The following is a 24,367-nucleotide window of genomic DNA, read 5'->3' on the forward strand; positions in this document are numbered from 1 at the left end:
CTCAATAGGCAAAGCTAGCGCTGCTGTTCAGGGTGAGCGTGCCTCAGCACTGCCAGCAAGCACTCGGGCGCTGGGGAGCAAAGCAGCACAAGAGCCTGGATGTCTTGGCTTTGCTGGAGTGAAGGGAGCTCTGTGAACACTGTCCTGTCCTTTCTGCAGAGGAAACGGAAGATTAGCATGGAAAGCGACCCCTTAGAGGAAGGACAGCGTTCTGATCAAGGACAGGTGGAGGGCCATGAAAAGGCTTCAGAGGCTTCTAGTCGTAGTTTAAAGTTTCAGCCAATAAAAGTGACGTGTGTCTGTATTGTAGCTGCGATTACTGCCTGGTGATTGAGAATAAATATGTATAGATCCCCTTTCAGGGCTTGTTGTGTGACAGGATGCTGCATGGAGCCATGAAGAAGGGAAACGTCCACACAGTATGTATTTCCAAACGTCCGGATTTATTAAAGAAAAAGGCTTGAAAGTAAAACAATCTCCCCTCTACGAGCAATGGTAATGGAAGGGCTGCAGTCCCCAGCAAAAACACACTCTGTTACCCACAAGCCTCCTGCACCAAACTGGGCTCCTTTTAAAATAGCAGAAAGTAGAAAATGTGGTTTGTCTTACCAAACACACACAATGCGAACAGTCAGTCAATATGTAGCGGTATTGTGAAGCGGGATGTGGGGCTGCTCAATACCTTGCTCACTGGGTGTGCTTCTATTCTTTTAAACAAAGTAAGGAGAGGGGGAGGAGAGGGGGAGGAGAGAGGGGAGAGGTGGAGAGGGCAGCAGCAGTATTGCTCAGTCCAGGAAGGACAGCTCCATGCACTCCCCATAGCCTCAGGGTGAAGCATGCGGGTCGCCAGCCGCTCCATATCATCCAGGCTCAATAAGCGCAGCCTCCGTTCGTAATCCTGAGAGAGAGGCAGAGGGAGAGACACAGAGTCACAACTACACGCTGCACTACACCTGCATTTCAGAGTGTGTGTGCATCTCTGTGTCACTGTACAGCTGTGTCTGTGTGTGTCTGTATAACACTGTGCATGTGCTGCAGCTAGGATTGTGTGTGTAGCAGTGTTTATTGTGTTCAATTTATCTTGTGTAGCTGCTCCAGACTCACTGTGTGTGTGTGTCTGTGTGTGTAGCAGTGTCTGTGTTTATTGTGTTCAATTTACCTTGTGTAGCTGCTCCAGCCTCTCACTGTGTGTGTGTCTGTGTGTGTGTGTGTATAGCAGTGTGTGTTTATTGTGTTCAGGTTACCTTGTGTTGCTGCTCCAGACTCTCACTGCGTCGGCAGGGCTGAAGTGTTTGTTCAGAAGAGCAGGCAGGCTGTGCCACACTGACCCGGGGTGAGGCGAGAAGTGAGAGGAGGGGTTAGGCGAGGGGTGAGAGGAGGGGCGAGGGGTGACAGGAGGGTTGAGGCGAGGAGTGAGACGAGGGGTGAGGTGTGAGAGGAGGGGTGTGGCGAGGGGTGAGGTGTGACAGGAGGGGTGAGGCGAGGGTGAGGTCTGAGAGGAGGGGTGACACGGAGTGCTGTTCTTGCTCGGGTGACACTTTCTCTGTTGGGGGCGTCACAACGAGTTCAGCTTGGAATCGGGAGCGATGGAGTCGTGTGACAGTCTGTGCTCATCTGAGAGAGAGAGAGAGGGAGGGGGAGAAACAGGAGAGATTCAAGACCAGGTAGATTAACTCTTAGCTGCTGACTCGGTGTAATTTCATAACTTTTGTTACGATGACAAAACACGTCATATCTCTGCCGTCCAATCAGCAATTTTGTTTTTTTAAAGTATGAGTCATAGCCATGACTACGGGGCTTGTCATGATACCATTGGTTTAGGGCTAGGGTGGGCGGGACATATAATATTTTGATTACAAGGGCGAGTCTCTGTTGGCGCCATTGTGACTGAGTGCACAGCAGAGTCGAAGCTCTGTATCTCCAGTTTTACAATCCCAAGAGTGCTAATCTACATATCATCTAAACGGGAGGTACTTGGGCCAATTAACCATATTGTTGTTGTTTTTTTTTTCAACTTGATATTGTTTTTTTGTGCCGAGTACATCTGCATTGTTTATTTTTCTTTTGTTTTCCCTGTGTCTCTTGTGTGTGCGCTTGCTTGCTGGGCAGGGCTAACTTCATGACTGCTGTAGACGAGAGGAGCTACTGTACCAACACCACGTTTCGTTTTGTTTGTTTGTTTTTTTAAACATCTTTCTTATAGTTAGTTTCACATACGTTTTTATTTTAGACTTGTTTTTCCTCAGGAGAGAAGGCAAAACTAACAGGTCTATCGCATGTGATGCAAAGTTAGGCGTTTGTGTACGTCTGTGTTTTACTTTTTCTAGTCGATTCATTATTTCTCTGTAGTCGTTATTATTTAATTATGCATCTATTATTTTTTAACTTTTTTTATTCGATGTGTAAAAGAATGAGGAAAACACCTTGTTTAGTTTTTATTTTTACGTTGTGTATGTAGCCTATGTAAAAAACAAAGACATTTAGCTGGAGTTATTATTTAGCCATGTATTTTATTACTCGTTTACTGTGTGTAAAGAACAGAAAACATTATTTAGCTGTTGTCACTATTATTATTTAGCCATGTATTTTATTACTTGTTTACTTTTTTATGTGTGTGAAAAAGGATGGAGCAGAATATTAATATTAGTATTATTATTATTATTATTATTATTATTATTATTAATTGGTATTTATTTTAATGTTTTATGTGGGTGTGTGTAAGCCAGAAAATGGATGGAGACAATCAGCTCTAGCATGTGGTTCAGTCACTGAAGAGGAGGAGGGCCCTGACTGAGGAAGAGATCGAGGGCATGTACGTCATGGAGGAGGACCTCCCTGATGAAGAGCTGCTGCAGGAGGAGGAGGATGAGGAGGAGGAGGAGAGTGATCTGGAGGAGCCCCAGTCCAGCACTTCAACTGCAGGGTAGTTTTGATAATAAATATATACAGCACAATATGGAAGGTTTTATTTTTTTGTCTCCCTCCCTCCCAAATAAAATTCTTAATTTCAGAGTTTTATTTGTAATATACTTTTTTTTTCATATAAAAAAATTAAACATTTTACTTGATAACTTGTGTGTTGTTTCTTTATTTTTGTACTGAAATATAATTGTATCTCAAACAGGGCAACAGTGTTTCCAGTCTCACTTTTTGCCAAGTTTTAACCCTGGTCTGCCTTTGCCATTTCGGAGGTTGATTTTTGTAAAATACTAGGCATTGCAAAACCTTATCTAGCTCTGCAACTGTTCAAGATATTTCAATTCTGATTTCAGATTTGAATTCCTTGGACAATTGTGCAGCTACAATATACTCTTTAAGTTTGTTTTTTTTATATAACACTTGGAAAGAGGTTGAAATTGACCATTTTTAAAAATATTATTTATTATTTTTCATATTTCGATAATTTTTTGGGAGGTGTAGCTCATATGAAAATAAAAATAAAATCACCCCACATCAAAATAAATTACATCAATGGAAAGATCTACTTAATGCCTTTCTGTAGGTGTATTGGGTTTTCATTTCTGATTTAAGGTTCCAAAACTACAAGTGTTTAAACAGAAAGTGTTCATGTTTATGACCGGATATGGTTATTCCCCGTAGGCAGCATAGGGTTAAAACACTTCATGAAACTCAATGATGATAAAAGACTGAAAACACTTTGTTTGCAGGTGTTACTGTTAATAGATATATGTAGAATAACATGCATGCTTTTTAACTGAGTGCTGAGCTGTGCTGTGCTGTGCTGTTCAGCCTACCTGCCAGCGCCTTGCCTTTGTAGAGGAGTCCCTGTTGATTGACAGGTATGTTGAGCCTGTCAGAGACCAGACTCCAGACTGTGGAGACCTTCTCATCCTCACAGACCTGTCAAGAGACAAGAACATACAGACACACATTGAGGGGATGAGCATTAAACACTGAAACTACATCTTCATCCTCACAGGACAGGAGAGAGACAAGAACACACAGTCACACGGTGAGGGGATGAGCATTAAACACTGAATCTACATCTTCATCAGTACGCACGCCTCGAGTGAAGCAACATCCCTCATCTGCCACCATGCAAATGCACTTAGTGTCATTTCAAACGGGATTGAGATTATTATGCTCATGAGCTAAAAGGCAATAACAACGTACGATTATAAACAATAAAGATGACCCCCAGTCAATATAGCCGGGGGAATCACACCCCCGTCAAACCGCACCCTGCTGATCAGAGCTCACAAAGACAAACACATTATTAAAAGCCACTCAGCAAACAGTCACAAGCGGGTCCAGACGACCATTTGTTATTAAAAATGCGGGATTCAAAAACAACCGCTGCACTGAATAATAAACAAAGTAAACGAGATGCACTCACCTGGTTTAACGAGCGCTGTCCCTCGTAGTCTGTGTAAAACAATAGCAAACGTCTCCTAACATGGCGTCCTTCTTCCACAAACTTATCACATGAAATAAAGTCGTTTCACACAGACACACGCCTCCGGCTGAGCTGTCCTCTGCTCTTTACAATTGGTAGCGAACTTCAGGGAGACAGACGAGGCTTTAGCTTTCATTTCCTATCCAATGCTGCCCTCGTGTGGACATTTGGTAGAACTGCTGTCGAGGGGTTGAATTGAGTGTTAACTAATTCTGCTTCATAAAATCAAATGAAACCTGCTGAAAAACGTCACGTTAGCATACTGAAATACACTTAACTGAAATTTACTTAACTAAAAACTGACACAAATATAAAATGTGACATTTCCAAAACTGACGCTGCTCTTTTATTTAAACAACTGCTCTATCAATACAATGGTCGTCGTGAATCTTGGTTATATTTCTACGTCTGTGATTAAATTATTACAAACACCCGTATATACTTTTAGATACATTTTAAACCGCTATAAAAGAGAACTACAGTTGATTCCTTCAGGCACGTTCCGGTTTAGAATCGTTGTTTTCTTTGGTTATTTCGAAACTGGCCGTTTTAAAATATGACTGATAGTAAAACAATTCTTCACTAGAAGCATGAAAATATAATATTTTTGAAATACTGACGTGGGCTGCTAGCCTGTGAAATGAAAAGGCTCTTGGGTCTGGCAAGCCAGTAAAATTATTTCTGCTGTTTAATCTAGAACTGGTAATTGTAAACACGTGGCATTTAAAATGAACAACCCCAATACAAATACTTCAACACAGATTTTTATTTATTTTTTTAAATTGTAATTGTGTTTCTTCTGGATTTAAATATCAGTAATGAAGACTGAGTGCTTCAAACCTGGACTGAAATATTCAGCCTCAAAACTATATCAAAATAACAACACCTGAAGAAAGATGTGTGTTTATTGAAGAGACAGCTGCTGTAGGATAGCAGGATCGGGAGATTGGCGGGTAGGATACTAGGGAGTACATTTACAAGATGGACCCTAATTAACTGGGAATAAATTAATCATTTTGTGTCGTTGGCAATGTTACCTGAAAGCAGCGTCAATGTTATTTCATAACATTAGTTACGAACGTTCTCGTAACTTTACGAAAACCTTCCAAAGAAATGTTCTTTACAAATTACTTCATGTTATCCTGACTTTCGAATAACATTCTTCTAACGTTCTGGGCACATCATTGTGTTAGCTGGGTTACTATCCAATCTATTACTGACACCTTGTGGTCATGATTCGCAACTGCACGTCATTAAAGTTGCTTAACATTCAATTTCTGCAAGTGTGTCACATGATATTCGTTTCGTGTTGTTTGTATACTCTTAGTAAATTAATGGTACAACCAAAAATATGTTTTAAAACAAACACCATTTATTTATTTTCACAACATAGAACAGCATAAACATTCTGCATGGAGAAATGTGATCGCACAGTTCCGTTTTTACAAATCTGGTAAAGGATTTACTCGTGAGTCAGGGCAGTACATGTGTTTATTAGATTGACTGTATCCTACTTACAGCGCATCGACTCAAACAACACGGGTGTAAAAAAAGCCCCCATAACTGACCCCTGTCACGCAATTAAGCGATCATTTTTTAAAAACTAGTTCTGTGAGTAAATCCTTTACCAGCTTTGAAAAACGGAACTGTGTGATCACATCTGTCCATGCACAATGTATTCCTTTTTAATTTATTGGAATGGCTGCTGCCCGCTAAAACTCACCGGAGGATGATTATTAATCCCTCCTAATAAATAATAATTATAATCTTTAATAGCCTAATAATCTGATTCTCACGCGAACATTGACATTTAATCAGTAGAGGGGTTGGAGAGAAGAGGGGAGCTCCGATTGGCTGCCTTGGTGAGAAGAGGGGAGCTCCGATTGGCTGACTCGGTGACAAGAGGGGAGCTCCGATTGGCTGGCTGGGTGACAAGAGGGGAGCTCCGATTGGCTGGCTGGGTGACAAGAGGGGAGCTCCGATTGGCTGGCTGGGTGACAAGAGGGGAGCTCCGATTGGCTGGCTGGGTAACAGGAGGGGAGCTCCGATTGGCTGGCTGGGTGACAAGAGGGGAGCTCCGATTGGCTGACTCGGTGAAAAGAGGGGATCTCCGATTGGCTGACTCGGTGACAAGAGGGGAGCTCCGATTGGCTGACTTGGTGGCAAGAGGGGAGCTCCGATTGGCTGACTTGGTGACAAGAGAGGAGCTCCGATTGGCTAACGTCTAACGTCTAACCGGCATTATGGCAAGGCAAGCAAGATAAATGAACCAATCAGCTTTTGAGTTTAGTTGACGAGCCAACCTCCGTTTAAAAAAAAAAAAAAAAAAGTTATCGTGGGTTGACAGACAGAATTTCCCAGCACTAAGTTTCTTTGTATAATCCCTGCCATGCTACTGTAGCCTATCAGGCTTTGTTGAGCTGACTCGCTTGTGTTTCAGCTGCTAGTTTCGGAAACACTGGAGGGAGTGTGAAGTACTGGGACTTGTGAGGAAATTATTTGTTTCAAACTGGCTATGGTACATTTTGTTTTTTAATTAATGCATTATTTAAGCATTCATTTTTGTCTGGGGGGGTAAAACCCCACTTGCGTTTTAAAGAAAAACGAGCTCGGTTTGGATAACTGTATCGCATGAAAAGAAACTACAGCTGAATGATGATTGTACGAGAATGGCGAGGGAGTAAGTACAAACATTTATTATAATAATATAGTACAATATTGAAGTTTAATATTCTGTTTTTGGCTCATTGTCCCGTTTTTCACAAACGCATGTTACCATACAGGGATGTCAGTAAAATTCGATTTCATAAAAATGAGCGCAGCATTAACATTGTTAATGTGGTTAAGGGACGTAAGGCTTCTGTTTACTTTGCAAGTAGCGTACAATTACATTGTAGATAAATGCCGTTTCATTGTGCTTTAAACAGGTCATAAACGGGCTGGTTTGTGATTTTATATTGAAGTTCAGTAAGATCATCAATGTAGCATTATGGATTTTGTTAACGGTAAATTATATATGTGTATATGTGAGGACTGGGAATAATCGACCCGCATAAGTGTAATCCTGTTTAAATGTATAGCTGAATATTTATAATATTTTTATAAATTTTTATTTTTTATAATATTTATGAAAAAAAACGGCTATACAAGTACGACTACTAATAATAACGTAATATCAGAACTACTAATATATGCTTACTCATATTAACTTTTTATGAAGCGCTCAATGCAAACGAACGGTTTCAGTCTTTTTCGTTTTTTTTTTGTCTGGATCAGAAGGAAACTTTATATTTCTGTCCAGAACAAAAGAATCGGGCATTACTGTAATGTTACCGCGCTCGGCATTTTGGTCATCTTCCATAGTAATGCTGACTGTGAAAGAGTGTTCAGCTTGGTGACCAAAAACAAAACCCAACACAGAGCCAGCCTGAGCACAGACATGCTAAGATCACTGGTAACGCACAAAGTCCTGATGTCAGCGAAGCAGCAAGTGTGTCACACACAAACCTTTCGTGACACCTTGCTCAGGAAAGCCAAGTCAGCCACCTATGAAGCTTATACATTTCAATTTGTTTTGTTTTGACAGTAAATAAAATACCAACATACTACAAAAATGGCTATTTTCTGTACTTAAAATAATTTTTCAGTTGGTATAAATTAAAAAGGTTTCATCTATACTAAGGTAAACAAAATTAAATTTAAACTGAAACAATCATATCTAATCTCATTATTTTTTTACTGATAATTTCATCCTCAGAACTCTCCAGAGTGTAGCATTTAGCTGTTTGATACCCTAAAGCAATTCTGAGGGGAAGCCGAGATGTCCTCGTGAAAGAGTGCTACTCAAAATGAAATGTCAAGGTTGGCAGGTCTGGGACGTTGAGGTCACATTCCCTCTGGGCTCAATACAGCTTAAAGGCAGGAAAGGAAAAAAGCCTTTTCAGGGTCTTGGCCTCTGCAGAATCATTTCCACCAATTCTGTTTTCTCTGTATATTCATATATATTTAGATTTGCCATTTTCATATTTCTTGTATTCCAATATTGTAATTTAAGGCTCATCCAGGTAGATTGTCTAATTTAGTTCATGAAAATATGTAACTTCATATCGAGGGAAGTCTTTTTCATTCAATTGTTAACATAAATGAAAAAGCTGCTGCAAATGAGCATTGTACAGTTTAATTTGAATGATCTTGAACAAAGCTTTTGGGATGATGTTTTCGGCCGTAGACTCTTATTTTCAGGGTTATTAATCTCTGTCTCCAGCTCTTTTGATTTGTAGAAGCAGTTTATGGGCCGGACAGACGTGTGAAGGCCAGCGGCGTGGAAGACCTCATCGCAGAGACGCTGAGATTCACGCCTCACACAGGAGGAAAGGAGCGACAGGTGAATCACGCTCATGTTCATTCAAATCTAAGTGAACGTACCTTTTTACTTGTGCATGTGCTTTCTCCAAACTGTCATTTTAACCCAACCCTTTTCTTTTCTAGGCAACTTCGTGGAACTGACAGTGAAGCCGGGCCATCATTCCTCTGAAGTGAGCTTTTGAATTCTTATAAACACTCTGGGTTTCAAGTTCAGTATCAGTTTTGGATGCATTTCAAATAAACCTCATGTGACCTCTCCATGCGCTTACACACACACACACACACACACACACTGACGCACACACACTGACTTTATTTTTAACTAATCAGATTAGGTATGTGTACATAGACATAAAGGATTTTTTCCCCCCACACACTTTTGTAATCTGCTTTCATATTTTTTATGCTTTATTTTCTGTATGTATTTACTCTCTATTTTTTAATGTCTACTGTTGTCTGTGGCTAATTTATTACAGTGAAGTTGTTACATTGTAATTTTTTATAGTAGATTGTATTTTGATGCTTGATAAACCTTGGAAAAAGTCGTCTGCTAAATGTCTGCAATAATAATAATAATAATAATAATAATAATAATAATAATAATAATAATAATAATAATAATAATAATAATAAATTACACTTAATGTGTTCAATGCAACATTGGGCCTGTACTGTCAAAAACATACTTTCCAAGTATGGAAATATTTCAGTAGAATAGCACGGTGTGACCCTCTGCGGTATGAGGCCTCCACCAACACTATACTGTATATTTATTGATGTATTTTTAATAGGGTACAGCAATGCAGAATGAGAGAAACTATGAGGATTGTTGATCCAATTGGGACACTTTTGTGAAGACTTGAGCGTTACCCAACGAAGAGCCTACAGTGTTCCTTCTCCTTTGTCACTCTGGCACATAGATGGGAATCATGAGTTAATTCAGTAAGTACACAAATACAAAACATACTTTAAATTTGAACACAAAGTATCAATACATTAAAAATGTATTTACAAGCATAAGGCAATGTATATTACTAATAGTATGTAGTACATCACTGCATCACCTTGTATTTCAATGAAGTTCAACATTGCATTCACTGCAGAACAAGATACTGTGTTACTATTAGTAAAATGTATTGTGATATTTTGTGTTAAATGATAATAATATCTTCCAATTAGTCTTTTGGATGAGGCTTTAAACTGAGGCCCTGACTCTCTGTGGCCATTAAAGATCCCGTGGGGCACATTTCAAAAGGAGTAGGGTTGTCAACCCTGGTGTCCTGGCTAAATTCCAGTTCACCAATAACTGCTTCCGCATATTCTTCCACTCCCCTTCATCCAATTGTACCGATTTCATAAGAACTGTAAACGCTTTGGAAGCATTTACAGTTATTAAAAGCACGATAAGTGTATAATAGCACATTTTAGAAACACAGGCAAAGTAGGAACTACAGTACAAAGAAGCAAATATTTTGTTCTGGTTAACATTGTATCTTATTTTGCCTACAGATGGAGGATAGTCATTCATGGCGGCATTGATGGCTACAGTAGAAAAATAGTGTACCTGAAAGCCAGCAACATCAACAGAGCTTGTACAGTTTTTGAAAGTTTTGTTGGAGCTGTATATCAGTTTGGCTTACCATCACAAGTCCGAAGTGACAAAGGCCTTGAAAACATTGAAGTGGCTCGATTTATGCTGGAGCATCCTCGTCGTGTGTTGGGTAAATTATTACAGAACTGTAATGGAAAAATAAAGTGCATTTATTCAGTTAAATTTATTGAATTTACATACTGTTTAGTGTCTTGTATTTAATAAGTAAATATTAAGTATTTTATAATTAAAATAAATGACAAAATAATTTCATACTAAGGCAGAATTTAGAATCCTGTGTAAATATTTTGTTTAAAGTAAGTTGGTTTTGCCATCGTTAAAACACTAGCATTTTAAACTGTTTGTCTATTTCTAATTTTTTGTAGACAGAGGAAGCCATATCACAGGTCGAAGTGTGCACAACCAGCACATTGAGAGGCTGTGGCGTGATGTCTGCTACACAGTTACCAGCAATTATTATGCTGCCTTGCAGTACTTGCAGGCAATACAGGCACTTGACCCAGATGATGAACTTCACTACGTGATGATTCCAAGACTGAACATGCACCTTGATATGTGGGACCGACGTCCTCTATCCTCGGAGCACATGAAATCCCCACAGCAGCTATGGATTCAAGGGCTACTGTCAAACTACAGCAGCGGAAATCCCACTTCCTGTGAGACTTGGAACTCTGATATGGTACTTCCTTTTCTTCAGCGATACAAATAAAGGTTACCTTATATATCTAATTAACATGTTAAATTGATTGTCTCCATTTTACTAGATGGATTTTGATAACTATGGAAGGACCTGGAGCCTGCCGTGAATCAGAGCCCCCAGTTTCATTGCAGGACACACTGGTTCCTCTCCTTCCAGTCAACATTGACCCTTTGAGGACGAGCAGCTGTTTCGGACTTGATCTTTATTTAGAAGCATTAAGTGTAGCAAACAACAGAAATGCCTAAATGTAGGTTTTAAGACCTTTACATACCACAACCGCTCCTTTTCATCCTGAAAAGGCTTTCAAACATGTATTGTACAGTGCACTCAGGTTTTAGCAAGGGTTCTCTTCTCATCACCTCTGCAAGTGTTAATGTGAATAGTTTTTATAATAAAAATAATTATTTTTACCCTTTTTATTTTAAACCCAGTTTGTAAAGGCCAATTTCTAGTCAACTTGGAGTATCACAGTATTTTGCCATTTTGATTTAAGTAGTGTTAAATATAATGTGAATATAGCTGATGGATTTGTGTTTTAATTCTCAGTTTAAAAATAAGCTGCAAACAGACTTTACATCACAGAAATGCAAATAGTGTTTATTAATAAGGAGGAAAAGTAAAATGTTCTTTCTTGGAACAACTTAACAACTGTTAAGAATTCTCTATTACCAAAAATCCTTAGGAGGGAAAAGATCCAGCCTATACTTTTATTTAAAGGCTTGTAACATTTCAGCACTGATGTTAATATTGACAGATTGAACTATTACATTTTAATATTTTAGTAAATTGAATTGTAGTGCTTAATAAAGGTGTCTGCTAAATATCTGCAATAATAATAACTACAGGTAAGAATTCTCAACCAAAGGTGACTCACTTGCTAAATTTAAGTGTACAAAGAATTATAGATAACAAAAATGACAAACATAAAAATTCTAGCAGCACTTTGGCATGCATAACATTGTTCTTAGGATCGAACATACTTGTGCCCTTTGACTACAGGTATGGTAAGCAAAGGAATTTGGTTATGCCCTTCCAAAGCCTGGGGAATTTTTAATTCCAAAGTCCATATCATCCCTGAAGGACTCGTATGAATGCCTGCATGGTACCCTTAATATGCTGGAACATGTGTTTGCAAGTGGAAACCGTGAACCATCATGCAAAAATTCAACAGTTGGAGCAGGGTTGAAGCCCAATGCTGGTACACTGTCACTTCCTGTGGCAAAGACAAGGATGTCCTCCAGGGTAACTCCACAAATCCCCACTAAAAAAAACCAAACAGAAAAATACATCAATCATCTTTGTAACTGCCATTGAGGTTTTTCACGGGACGTCACTGCTGTTGGGTCTCCATTTTGAAGGGCAGAAAGCACTGTATGCCAATGGCAGAATAATGTTATTAATATAATTAAAATATGATTAAGTTAAAGACTTTTAAATTGTATCACTGATTATTTTGAAATATGTATGCACACTCTACAGATTTAAGTGATGATTTGTATTTTTTAAATCCTTATATAAAGTTGTTATAATATATGTTTTATGAGCAAGTCCAATTAACTATGTATAAACGTTTACATAGAAGTACTGTAACTAACGGTATATAACTTCATTCATATTAGTTTTGTATTTTAAACAAAGTACTGAATATGTAACCTGTTTAAACCTTGGTCTGATAACAAATAATTAATTTATCTAAATGTCAGGCAATCAATAATAATAATAATAATAATAATAATAATACGCAAGCATTTTATTCATTATACAATTGTTTCTTGACATGTACCTGCTGAGAGCTACATTTTCCATCAAGAACCCTCTCACATGACTGTTTTAAATTGTATATAAACTTCTTAAATGTATACTACTATATTGAGATGCTAGTTCAATGTGGATACACAACATCTTATTGAAATTGCATTTAAAATAAAACGTACTCTCTACATCCAAGAGATAATCCCTCCAATGACATACTGCTTCATTTTCTCTCTCAAACTTGTTACTCCCACAGTCAGATCGCTGCTCTTTGAATAGCTCTTCAAGCACATCAGCAGTCAGCTTCTCTGTCGATTGACAGAAAATAGGTTTGAAGGTTTCAGGGTGGGCCTTCATAGAATCCATTACACTGAGAGAACGGAGTCCTTCTTGCAACCTGTGCAAAATATTTGAATAATGAATGTTCTGAATTAGTAATACAGTAGACACTTGAAAAAAAGATGTACATACCCCAATGCAATGCTTGTTTTCAGAGCATATAAAATATTCTCTTCAATAATAATGTAGATTTTTTTTAAATATATAAAACAAGCCACTGGCTTTCTTCAATACATTAATTATTTAATTAAGTAGCCCAGATGTGGGTAGGGGGAATGTGATTCTCTATGTATTAGTATAAATATACAGCTTGGTGCTAGTCACAACATATAATAAGTGATATTTCTTCAGCACAATATAGGGACAAAGTAGATTCAGTTTGGTTTTCAATTCAGTACACATCTGCATGCTACATAATAACATAGAACACTTTTATTAAACTTCCCAGAACACATTTAATATATATTTAATATATAATTAATATAACAATTAGGCTGTGAATTTAAAAGGCTGAGACTGCTTTGGCTGGCTGAGTTTAGGAATGGAATGAGTCGACTTTATAACTTTTTTGTAACTATGGAGCATCAACATTAGGTGGGTACTGTTCTTTGTAATATTAGATTTTTTGTAAAAAGCATACCTTTCAAACTGTGTTCTTGTTCGCTGAAGAACATACCAGTCGAACCGCCTCGTCCAGTTCCTTTTTAATTGTCTGACTTTGAAATCTTAAAATTGAAATAAAGAGAACATGCATGCACATTGAAGCAAAATATAAATCCAAGAGTCAGCATCCACAATAAATCCTCTTCAGTCCTGACATCCAATATTTATTTATTTTCTAAATATAACCTGTTAATTTATGTTTCTGGATTTAGGACTATTTATTTGCATAAAAAAATATCAATATACTTGTTTTAAATACATACAAACATCCACTAAACAAGGAATGCAAAGGAAGAGGACAAATAATGAGAAGCTAGACAAGAATGAGAGTACACATGATTTCATTAAAACCTTTTTTTCAAGTTTAAGCAATGCTTCAAATAATCCACTTTAAAACATTACAGTTTTTTATTTAAAAAAGGGCACAGGGGTGCTCCTTGACCAGCCAACAGCTTAAACACAAATATTTTGGGGCATAGATACAAATTCCATACAGACACAAACAACAAAAATATACATTGAACTTAACTATCAATCAAAACTCAATTAGTGCATTTCATTTCCAGTGTATTATATTCCCAGATACATACAGATTAAACATAAAAGCCTATCAAAACGGTTTTCATCAGCTAAGTACATCTCGGAAGCTAAGCTGTGTGGAAATGAATGGCAACAACTGACTGAATCATGAATATGAAAGTGCAATGTGTCTTTTTGTTGTTTAAAAACAACGATAAAAAGACATCCCATAATCTGGCACAACACAACGACCTCTGACACAAAGAACACAAAGAACTCTGACCTCTGCCATCCCATAATCTGGCACAACACAAAGTGTTTACTTTCCTATGGGTGGTGGACATTGTGTTACAATGTTACATTCACAGAAAATGGTGGTGTTCATAAATGTCATGACAAAGAATTCTATGACAAAAAGTTATTTAAATGAATTAATTCTAAACATACATTTAAAATATACAGTCACCAAGCAAATATTAATTTAGTTGTATGAATACATCTGTTCCTCAAGACTTATTTTAATTGGGGGAAAAAACAATCAATAAGGCTTGTAACACTTACTTAAAAGCTGCATGCGAGCTTTCCTTTAGCGATTCCTCTAGAACTCTATTCAGCTGCTCTTCTTCAGAATCACTAAATACATTGTCTTCACTGACAAGGTCCACATAGTCTCTAAGAAACAAAAGAATAAATAAGAAATTCAGCCCACTATAACACTGATAGCATTTGAAGCTCCATTCTTACTTTCCTTCTGCAGTAATAGTCCTTTGATAGTAAAAGTCTTTTAAATTACATCAATGTGAGACATTGTGCACAACAGAAATTACTGGCATGGAAACAAACATCGTACTCAATATTAATGTTAAAAAAATAAAAAATATTTTGATTATATAAAAATGACAATTACTTACGAGTACTCCACATTGAAAACATTACATACCTGTACAGTCCACTAGAAGAAGCATGGCACTTGTTGTAATAATTTAGAACATGGGATGTGTTGTCATGTGATGACATAGATAGTTGAGTCTCTTCAGATATCTCCATAACGACATCATCTTCCAAATCAGTGTCATCAGGCTGTCTGAAAACAGTTAACAAAGACATACATGCTTTGAATGTCAAAACATATTTACCACAGATACAAGTCAACCACTATGTTGTAAAAGTAAATGAGCAATTTATATGACAAATACACCAGAAAAACAGATGACCTTCCACAGTTTTCAATGTGTTCTGAAAGGCATTGCAGAGGGATATCTTTTCCACACCTTTTGCACTTCTCCATGACCACCTCTTGACACTACAACAAACAAACACACATTTATTTTTAACATGCTTCATTTTTATAGTATGTGTTACATGTGCATTTACACCTTAACCCAGTGATCTCCAGTCCTGATCGTCGAGGGCCATAGTCCAGCAGGTTTAATGCAATAGATATTGCTCAAAAAGAGACAGTAAGAGCGTGCCAGTGAAGAAATATGTTGAGAGTTGGAAAGGGAGGAATCAAAGGTGACACCAAGGTTTGGGCAGAGGAGGAAGGGGAAAGGGTGATAGAATCAAGGGAAATTCAGATAGAAAGGTCTGTAGAGGGAGGCGAAGAAGAAGGAATATAGAGGAGATCAGATTTTGACAACTGTTCTTACCTCTTCAGCCTCACGCTTCGCAATGCTCTCCAGGTTTTTCTGAAGTGGTCGAATGTAGGCCATTGCCTGGTTCAGGCCACTCTCAGTTCTCAGAAATTTCTCACTGTACTCACCGGCTGGCATTGGAATTGGTGCCAATTGTTTGGTTTTATTAACGGACCTCAACATCTGAAAGCCTCCTGCACCTTTCAATTGTGGAAAATGTGAAAACAGAGTTTCACATAGTTCAGAAAATCCTCCATTTTTGTCTGCAAATGTTATTTTTTTCCTACCAAGGGCTGAATTCTGTAAACCAATGCGGTCTTCTCCATTGGGCACAGTTTGAACATTGGTCTCTGTAAGCAAAAGAAATCACGTGTCCAGGTTTCACTGTGTGTAGTTTTCCGTTTACACTTTCCAGTTTTCTGGAACATCTTTTGCCCCCTTGCCCGATCACATGGCTGAAACAGCTGCACAAGATTTCTTTGAATGTGGTCATTTCTAGTGCAGGGAATCCTGCCTGAATCGACTGTAGGGGTTCCCTGTTGTACTTCAGCTAGTGAGGTTTGCATGTTGTTAAACAAACCTCTAAAAGAACTGGGTGAACACGTCCAAGTACCAGTCTGTGATCCTGAGCCAGCAGTGGCTGTGCTTTCTGACTCTCTCTTCAAAATCCTTGCAGCTTCTTGAAGAAGTCGAGCAGCCCCAACATTGGCACTCTCACCACTACAAAAGGAACGGAACTGAAATCATATATTCACATAAACTAAAATAAAATTAATTAATTTAGCAGATGCTTTAATCCAAAGCTATTTACATACAATCGAACCCCGGAATCCTAACCACCACTCTACACTGCCGCACTGATAAATGTACATATATATATATAAAATGAATGCTGCAAGTATTTTACACACACAACTGCAGCACTTGTTTGACCTCACAAGAACTAGGAGAACCGTCCTGCTTACACCCTTGTGCTACTCCAAGTATTGATCAGCTTTAAAATAAATTTAAAAAGAAAACTTAACTCTAAATACCTATACATCTAGCAAGTAATTAATACAAATGATAGGTACATCTTAAGTGAAGCGGTACAACTGTATAATACTGATGCAACATCTCAGACAGGTAGCTGCAGTAGACGACGGGAAATTAATTCATGAAATACTCATTTTTACCCACTTCCCCCGCCAAAAAAAATTTAAATAAAATAAATAACTTGCCTTGATACACGTCTGTCTCTTAATCCGACCAGAATACTGTACCTACTGTAATAATATTCAAAAACCCATCACGATTTTCCAATACTTACTTTTAAATACAGGTACCATTACCCACCCACCCACCACCGTTTTACAGTTACATACACTATATACTACAAAACAAAAAAAAACAAAAAACAGTGACAAATGTGGTCACTATACTCTCTCAAATCATTATAAGTTGGTTATCTATAGCTAAATTGTATCATGCATCGTCTATGTTATGAGCACATGTGATCGAGTATTAATTTTTATACAATAACAAACAAATATAAAAAGAAAACTCGGAATAAACTCGAACTTGCCTTAATTCAGGTCTATCCGCCACCTGTAACGTGAGTGATGCACCAGGAGGATTGTGGGTCCACAGTTTCCATGGCAACCCTGGTAAACGAATACGGTCTTCATGTTAATGATCCGCAAGCAGAATACCATGTTGCATAATCACAATCAGCAAGCAGAATACCATGTTGCATAATCACAATCAGCAAGCAGAATACCATGTTGCATAATCACAATCAGCAAGCAGAATACCATGTTGCATAATCATGATCATGATCAGCAAGCAGAATACCATGTTGCATAATCACAATCAGCAAGCAGAATACCATGTTGCATAATCACAATCAGCAAGCAGAATACCATGTTGCATAATCACAATCAGCAAGCAGAATACCATGTTGCATAATCACAATCAGCAAGCAGAATACCATGTTGCATAATCATGATCATGATCAGCAAGCAGAATACCATTGCGGAAGTGCATCTTAATTTTGGCACGGATCACCCTCCATAAGTATCATGTGACACATTTGCAGAAATTGAATGTTAAGCAACTTTAATGACGTGCAGTTGCGAATCATGACCACAAGGTGTCAGTAATAGATTGGATAGTAACCCAGCTAACACAATGATGTTTCCGGAACGTTAGGAGAATGTTATTTGAAAGTCAGCATAACATTAAGTAATTTTTAAAGAACATTTTTTGGAATGTTTTCGTAAAGTTACGAGATCTTACGTAACTAATGTTATAAAATAACATTGACACTGCTTTCAGGTAACATTGCCAATGACACAAAATGATGAATTTTTTCCCAGTTAATTAGGGTCCCTCTTGTAAATGTACTCCCTACTATCCTACCCGCCAATCTCCCGATCCTGCTCTCCTACAGCAGCGGCCTCTTCAATAAACACAAACACACAACTAACCCAATTACATGAGAGGATTCAATTTTCAGCCTCCTACCACATTCGCTGATTCTTTGAGAGACTGCCTAAATTGTTCCAAATTGCCCATAGGCTTAAAGCAGCGGTCGACGTATTTGAAGGGCTAAAACTCAGATTTGTGCAGCAATCGTTCGAGAAACACTGGGGTCACTTACAGACTGTTCGTCTGATACTACAGCCCTTGAAACGGTGCTTCTACACGGTGCAGCTCCCCGGGGGGACGAGCTCGCAGACCCCCCCGTGCAGAAAGCTCCGATACCGACCGAGATATTCCGGCGAAAATAGCCGAGAATTAAGCGCCCTCCCCTCTGAGGCTTCGGTCGATTTCCGCCACGAACAAACGAACGGGACTCTGGTCATGTGAAAAAAAAATAATAATAACATGACCAGAGCCCCGTCCGACGTGACGTTGCGGAAATCAGCCAAAGCCTCGGAGGGGAGGGCGCTTAATTCTCGGCTGTTTTCGCTGGCCTCCGGGGCTGCTTCTAACGAGGTCTCCGCAGCTCTTGTGCAAGTGTTCACCCCGACCTCGTGGAACTCCAGCCCGGCCTCATAATACTCGTGCACCCGGGGGAAAAGGGGACGTGCATTTAATTGATGTTCCATCGGGACATGCACATTGAAGTGAATATAGAAAGTCAGCATTTCTCAGCATCGCTCTCTCTTTATACAGCGGCGCTTGCGCATTGAAGTGAAATCGAAAGACTGCATTTCCCAGCGTCGCTCTCTTGTTTTACAGCTGCGCTTGCGCACTGAAGTGAATAAAGTCTCAGCGTGCATTCACGGAGATAATTCTGCGCAGATATTGTGCAGAATGTGACCAATTGATCCAATGAACTTCTATCAACTGGTCAGATTCTACACAAAATGATCTCCGTGAACGCACCCTTAATGACTCCCTTTCACAGCTGCCTGGTTCAACGCAGTTCATTCAGATGCGGTTCTGTAATTACAGCTATTAAGGAAGCGCATTGCTCCCTTACATAAATAAATAAATAATAATAAAACACCTATTTACATGAAAGGAAAATATCACGCACATACGTGACAACAAGTAAAACGTAATTATTTATTTATTTATTTATTTATTTATTTATTAGCAGACGCACTTGTCCAGGGCGACTTACACTCGTAAACAAAAATTATGACGTAAATGTGTGTTAAAAAATATCACGTATACACGTGACAAAGCAACCCGTATTCACGAGAAATTAAATGATCACGTAACTAGGTTTTAAAAAATGATCTCGTAATTAGGTGACAGGGGTCACTTATTGGGGCTTTTTTTACACCCGTGTTGTCTGAGTCGATGCGCTGGAAGTAGGATACAGTCACTCTAAGAAGCACACGTACTGCCCTGACTCACCGGGAGTAAATCCTTTACCATTTGGAAAAACGCAACTGTGCGATCATATTTGCCCACGCAGAATGTTTATGCAGTTCTATGTTGTGAATGTAAATACATGCTGTTTGTTTTAAAACATATTTTTGGTTGTACCCTTCATTTACTAAGAGTATACAAACAACACGAAACGAGATTCACGTGACACGCTTGCAGACATGGAATGTTAAGCAAACGTAATGACATGCAGTTGCGAATCATGACCACGAGGTGTCAGTAATAGATTCGATAGTAACCCAGCGAACACAAAGATATAGTTTTTAAAGTGGCCCGCAGTCCACTTAGAAGTGGCATTCAAGGACAGGGGCAGCGTCCGAACCGAAAGGCCCAGCAACCTGTGCTTTTCACCCTCTTATCTGCATGTCCTAGAGGTGCTCTGTAGCAATTTTCAGCCACCTACCACATTCGCTGATTCTTTGAGAGCCTGCCGAAATTGCTCCAAATTTGGCCATAGGCTTAAAGCAGCGGTCGACTTATTTTAATGGCAAAAAAACAGAATTTTGCAGGAATCACTCTAAAAACACTGGGCTCAGTCACAGACTGTTGGTCTGATCCTACAGCCCTTGAAATGGTGTTTCTGCCTGGTTGCATGGCTGAAAAACACTTCAAAAGGTATGTTTTCAAGGGGCCCGCAGACCACTTCGAAGTGGCATTCAAGGACAGGGGCGGCGTCGGAACCGAAAGGCCCAGCGACCTGTGCTTTTCAACCAATTATCTACATGTCCTAGAGGTGCTCTGTAGCAAGTTTCAGCCACCTACCGCATTCGCCGATGTTTTGAGAGCCTGCCAAAAGTGTTCCAAACTCCCCATAGGTTTAAAGCAGCGGTCGACTGATTTGAATGGCAAAAAACCTGAATTTTGCAGGAATCACTCTAAAAACACTGGGCTCAGTCACAGACTGTTGGTCTGATCCTACAGCCCTTGAAATGGTGTTTCTGCCTGGTTGCATGGCTGAAAAACACTTCAAAAGGTACGTTTTCAAGGGGCCAGCAGAACACTTCGATGTGGCATTCAAGGACAGGGGCGGCGTCGGAACCGAAAGGCCCAGCGACCTGTGCTTTTCAACCAATTATCTACACGTCCTAGAGGTGCTCTGTAGCAAGTTTCAGCCACCTACCGCATTCGCCGATGTTTTGAGAGCCTGCCAAAAGTGTTCCAAACTCCCCATAGGCTTAAAGCAGCGGTCGACTGATTTGAATGGCAAAAAACCTGAATTTTGCAGGAATCACTCTAAAAACACTGGGCTCAGTCACAGACTGTTGGTCTGATCCTACAGCCCTTGAAATGGTGTTTCTGCCTGGTTGCATGGCTGAAAAACACTTCAAAAGGTACGTTTTCAAGGGGCCCGCAGACCACTTCGAAGTGGCATTCAAGGACAGGGGCGGCGTCGGAACCGAAAGGCCCAGCGACCTGTGCTTTTCAACTAATTATCTACACGTCCTTGAGGTGCTCTGTAGCAAGTTTCAGCCACCTACCGCATTCGCCGATGTTTTGAGAGCCTGCCAAATGTGTTCCAAACTCCCCATAGGCTTAAAGCAGCGGTCGACTGATTTGAATGGCAAAAAACCTGAATTTTGCAGGAATCACTCTAAAAACACTGGGCTCAGTCACAGACTGTTGGTCTGATCCTACAGCCCTTGAAATGGTGTTTCTGCCTGGTTGCATGGCTGAAAAACACTTCAAAAGGTACGTTTTCAAGGGGCCCGCAGACCACTTCAAAGTGGCATTCAAGGACAGGGGCGGCGTCGGAACCGAAAGGCCCAGCGACCTGTGCTTTTCAACCAATTATCTACACGTCCTAGAGGTGCTCTGTAGCAAGTTTCAGCCACCTACCGCATTCGCCGATGTTTTGAGAGCCTGCCAAAAGTGTTCCAAACTCCCCATAGGCTTAAAGCAGCGGTCGACTGATTTGAATGGCAAAAAACCTGAATTTTGCAGGAATCACTCTAAAAACACTGGGCTCAGTCACAGACTGTTGGTCTGATCCTACAGCCCTTGAAATGGTGTTTCTGCCTGGTTGCATGGCTGAAAAACACTTCAAAAGGTACATTTTCAAGTATTTCAATGTTTTTTGACGCCACTTCTTTGGGGCTGCTGCCATCTACTGGTGGAAAATAATTATGACATTGGGGAACCCGATGCAAATGCTGTTACTCTTGTTTGAATTGCTAAAGAAATCTGATTTCTGCAAGAATTCTTCTAAAATCACTGCAGGTGTTTTTAGAACTCTAGAAAAAACGCTCAAACATGTGATGTCCATTGTAATGGACACCAGGTCTGAAAGGGTTAAGGACAGGGGGGGCCTCCGCAGCGCTTGTGCAAGTGTTCACCCAGACCTCGCGGAACTCCAGCCCGGCCTCATAATACTCGTGCGCCGCGGGTTACAGAGGACGTGCATTGAAACGATTTTCCATCGAGACACGGGACCCAGGCTAACCCCCGTGCAGCTCCGTGGGGGATGAGCAGGTGTTCACCCCGAGCTCGTGGAACTCCAGCCCGGCCTCATAACACCCGTGCACCCGGGGGGGACGGGGGACATGCAGGTATTTTTTTCCCCCGGCAGACGGGTCCCAGCCTTACACTCAGGCAGGCCCGGGGAATGTTCGAGGTCGTCGCCCCCGCTGCTGAGGCGCTAAAGTATCCGACTGCCTGGAGCGCTAAACCGGCTCCGATCGGTCAGCGGGGATCGCAGGGAGTTAGCCGTGAATGGAGCCTCCTGCTGCCTTCCCGCCGAGTTTGAAAATAGCCGGGAATTAAGCCCCTCCCCACCGTGGCATCGGCAGCCATCCGCCACTTCAAGACGGACGGGACTCTGGTCATGTTGCAAAACACATGACCAGAGTCCCGTCCGATGTGACGTGGCGGAAGGCAGCCGAAGCCATGGCGGGGAGGGGCTTAACTCTCGGCTGTTTTCACTGGCCTCCGGGGCTGCTTCTAACGGGGTCTCCGCAGCTCTTGTGCAAGTGTTCACCCCGACCTCGCGGAACACCAGTCCAGCCTCATAATACTCGTGCGCCGCGGGGTACAGGGGACGTGCATTGAAACGATGTTCCCTCGAGACACGGGACCCAGACTAACACCCGTGCAGCTCGGCGGGGGATGAGCAGGTGTTCACCCCGAGCTAGCGGAACACAAAAAAAAATAAAAAATCAAGTAATAGCACCAGCCCAGCCCTGCTCTGCACAGGACCAATCGAGTTCACGCCACCACCATGTAAAAAAATTTAAAAAAGCAAGTAATAGCACCAGCCCTGCCCTGCTCTGCACAGAACCAATCGAGTTCAAGCCTCCACCACGTAAAAAAAAGCAAGTAATAGCACAAGACCTGCCCTGCACTGCAAAGGACCAATCGAGTTCACGCCACCTCCACGTAATAAAAAAAAATCAAGTAATAGCGCCAGCCCTGCCCTGCTCTCCACAGGACCAATTGAGTTCACGCCACCACCACGTAAAAAAAAGAAAGTAATAGCGCCAGCCCTGCCCTGCTCTGGAAAGGACCAATCAAGTTCACGCCACCACCACGTAAAAAAAAAAAAATATTCAAGTAATAGCGCCAGCCCTGCCCTGCTCTGCACAGGACCAATCAAGTTCACGCCACCACCACGTAAAAAAAAAAATAAAATAAATTATTCAAGTAATAGCGCCAGCCCTGCCCTGCTCTGCACAGGACCAATCGAGTTCACGCCACCACCACGTAAAAAAAAAAAATATTCAAGTAATAGCACCAGCCCTGCCCTGCTCTGCACAGGACCAATCAAGTTCACGCCACCACCACGTAAAAAAAATAAATAAAATAAATTATTCAAGTAATAGCGCCAGCCCTGCCCTGCTCTGCCCTGCTCTGCACAGGACCAATCAAGTTCATGCCACCACTACGTAAAAAAAATAAATAAATAAATATTCAAGTAATAGCGCCAGCCCTGCCCTGCTCTGCACGGACCAATCAAGTTCACGCCACCACCACGTAAAAAAAAAAAAAAAAAAAAATATTCAAGTAATAGCGCCAGCCCTGCCCTGCTCTGCCCTGCTCTGCACAGGACCAATCAAGTTCACGCCACCACCACGTAAAAAAAATAAATAAAAAAAAATAAAAAAATTCAAGTAATAGCGCCAGCCCTGCCCTGCTCTGCCCTGCTCTGCACCGGACCAATCAAGTTCACGCCACCACCACGTTATAACAAAGTTGACTAATAACAGCAGTCAATTGCTACAGCGAAAATAATTATAAAAAGGGGGCCACACAGAGGCTATCAAAAATAAATTTATTACTATGAAGGAAAATGGACACAAATTGTCTATTCAACATCCTATATCAAACTACTGGAAGGCAATGAATGTCAATAGTAGTAAAAAATAAAGAAATCACAATAACAGTCCCGAACAAACAAAACAATAAAGGCAATATAAAAATCACCAAAAAAAAACAAATGTCCCAGAAAAATCCTATGCAAACATCCCAAAAATAAAGCACATGAATGG

The 24,367-nt window shown here is 40.3% G+C and overlaps 3 long non-coding RNA genes across 11 annotated transcripts; 1 reads left to right on the plus strand and 2 right to left on the minus strand.

The window, feature by feature from the left end:
• Window positions 1-422: 422 nt before the first annotated feature.
• LOC131697368 (uncharacterized) lies at window positions 423-5,305 on the minus strand. The gene is made up of 4 exons (XR_009307202.1): window positions 4,358-5,305; window positions 3,756-3,861; window positions 1,245-1,614; window positions 423-898 (listed from the first exon to the last, which is right to left on the minus strand). It is a non-coding gene; the product is annotated as an uncharacterized LOC131697368 (long non-coding RNA).
• Window positions 5,306-6,592: 1,287 nt separating this feature from the next.
• LOC117970899 (uncharacterized) lies at window positions 6,593-11,293 on the plus strand. Its single transcript, XR_009307212.1, has 7 exons — window positions 6,593-7,097; window positions 8,682-8,801; window positions 8,906-8,952; window positions 9,574-9,724; window positions 10,292-10,503; window positions 10,760-11,073; window positions 11,159-11,293. It is a non-coding gene; the product is annotated as an uncharacterized LOC117970899 (long non-coding RNA).
• On the minus strand, window positions 10,440-16,717 carry LOC131697369 (uncharacterized). Of its 9 annotated transcripts, none has more exons than XR_009307206.1 (7): window positions 16,017-16,717; window positions 15,582-15,670; window positions 15,308-15,451; window positions 14,929-15,039; window positions 13,826-13,910; window positions 13,029-13,243; window positions 11,671-12,355 (listed from the first exon to the last, which is right to left on the minus strand). It is a non-coding gene; the product is annotated as an uncharacterized LOC131697369 (long non-coding RNA). The 9 variants fall into 9 exon arrangements; XR_009307209.1 differs by having other exon boundaries at window positions 15,564-15,670; XR_009307204.1 differs by adding an exon at window positions 10,440-10,519 and having other exon boundaries at window positions 10,942-12,355; window positions 15,308-16,717.
• Window positions 16,718-24,367: the final 7,650 nt, after the last annotated feature.

The sequence above is a fragment of the Acipenser ruthenus genome, chromosome 14 (genome assembly GCF_902713425.1).
Source record: "Acipenser ruthenus chromosome 14, fAciRut3.2 maternal haplotype, whole genome shotgun sequence".
Taxonomy (NCBI): Eukaryota; Metazoa; Chordata; class Actinopteri; order Acipenseriformes; family Acipenseridae; genus Acipenser; species Acipenser ruthenus.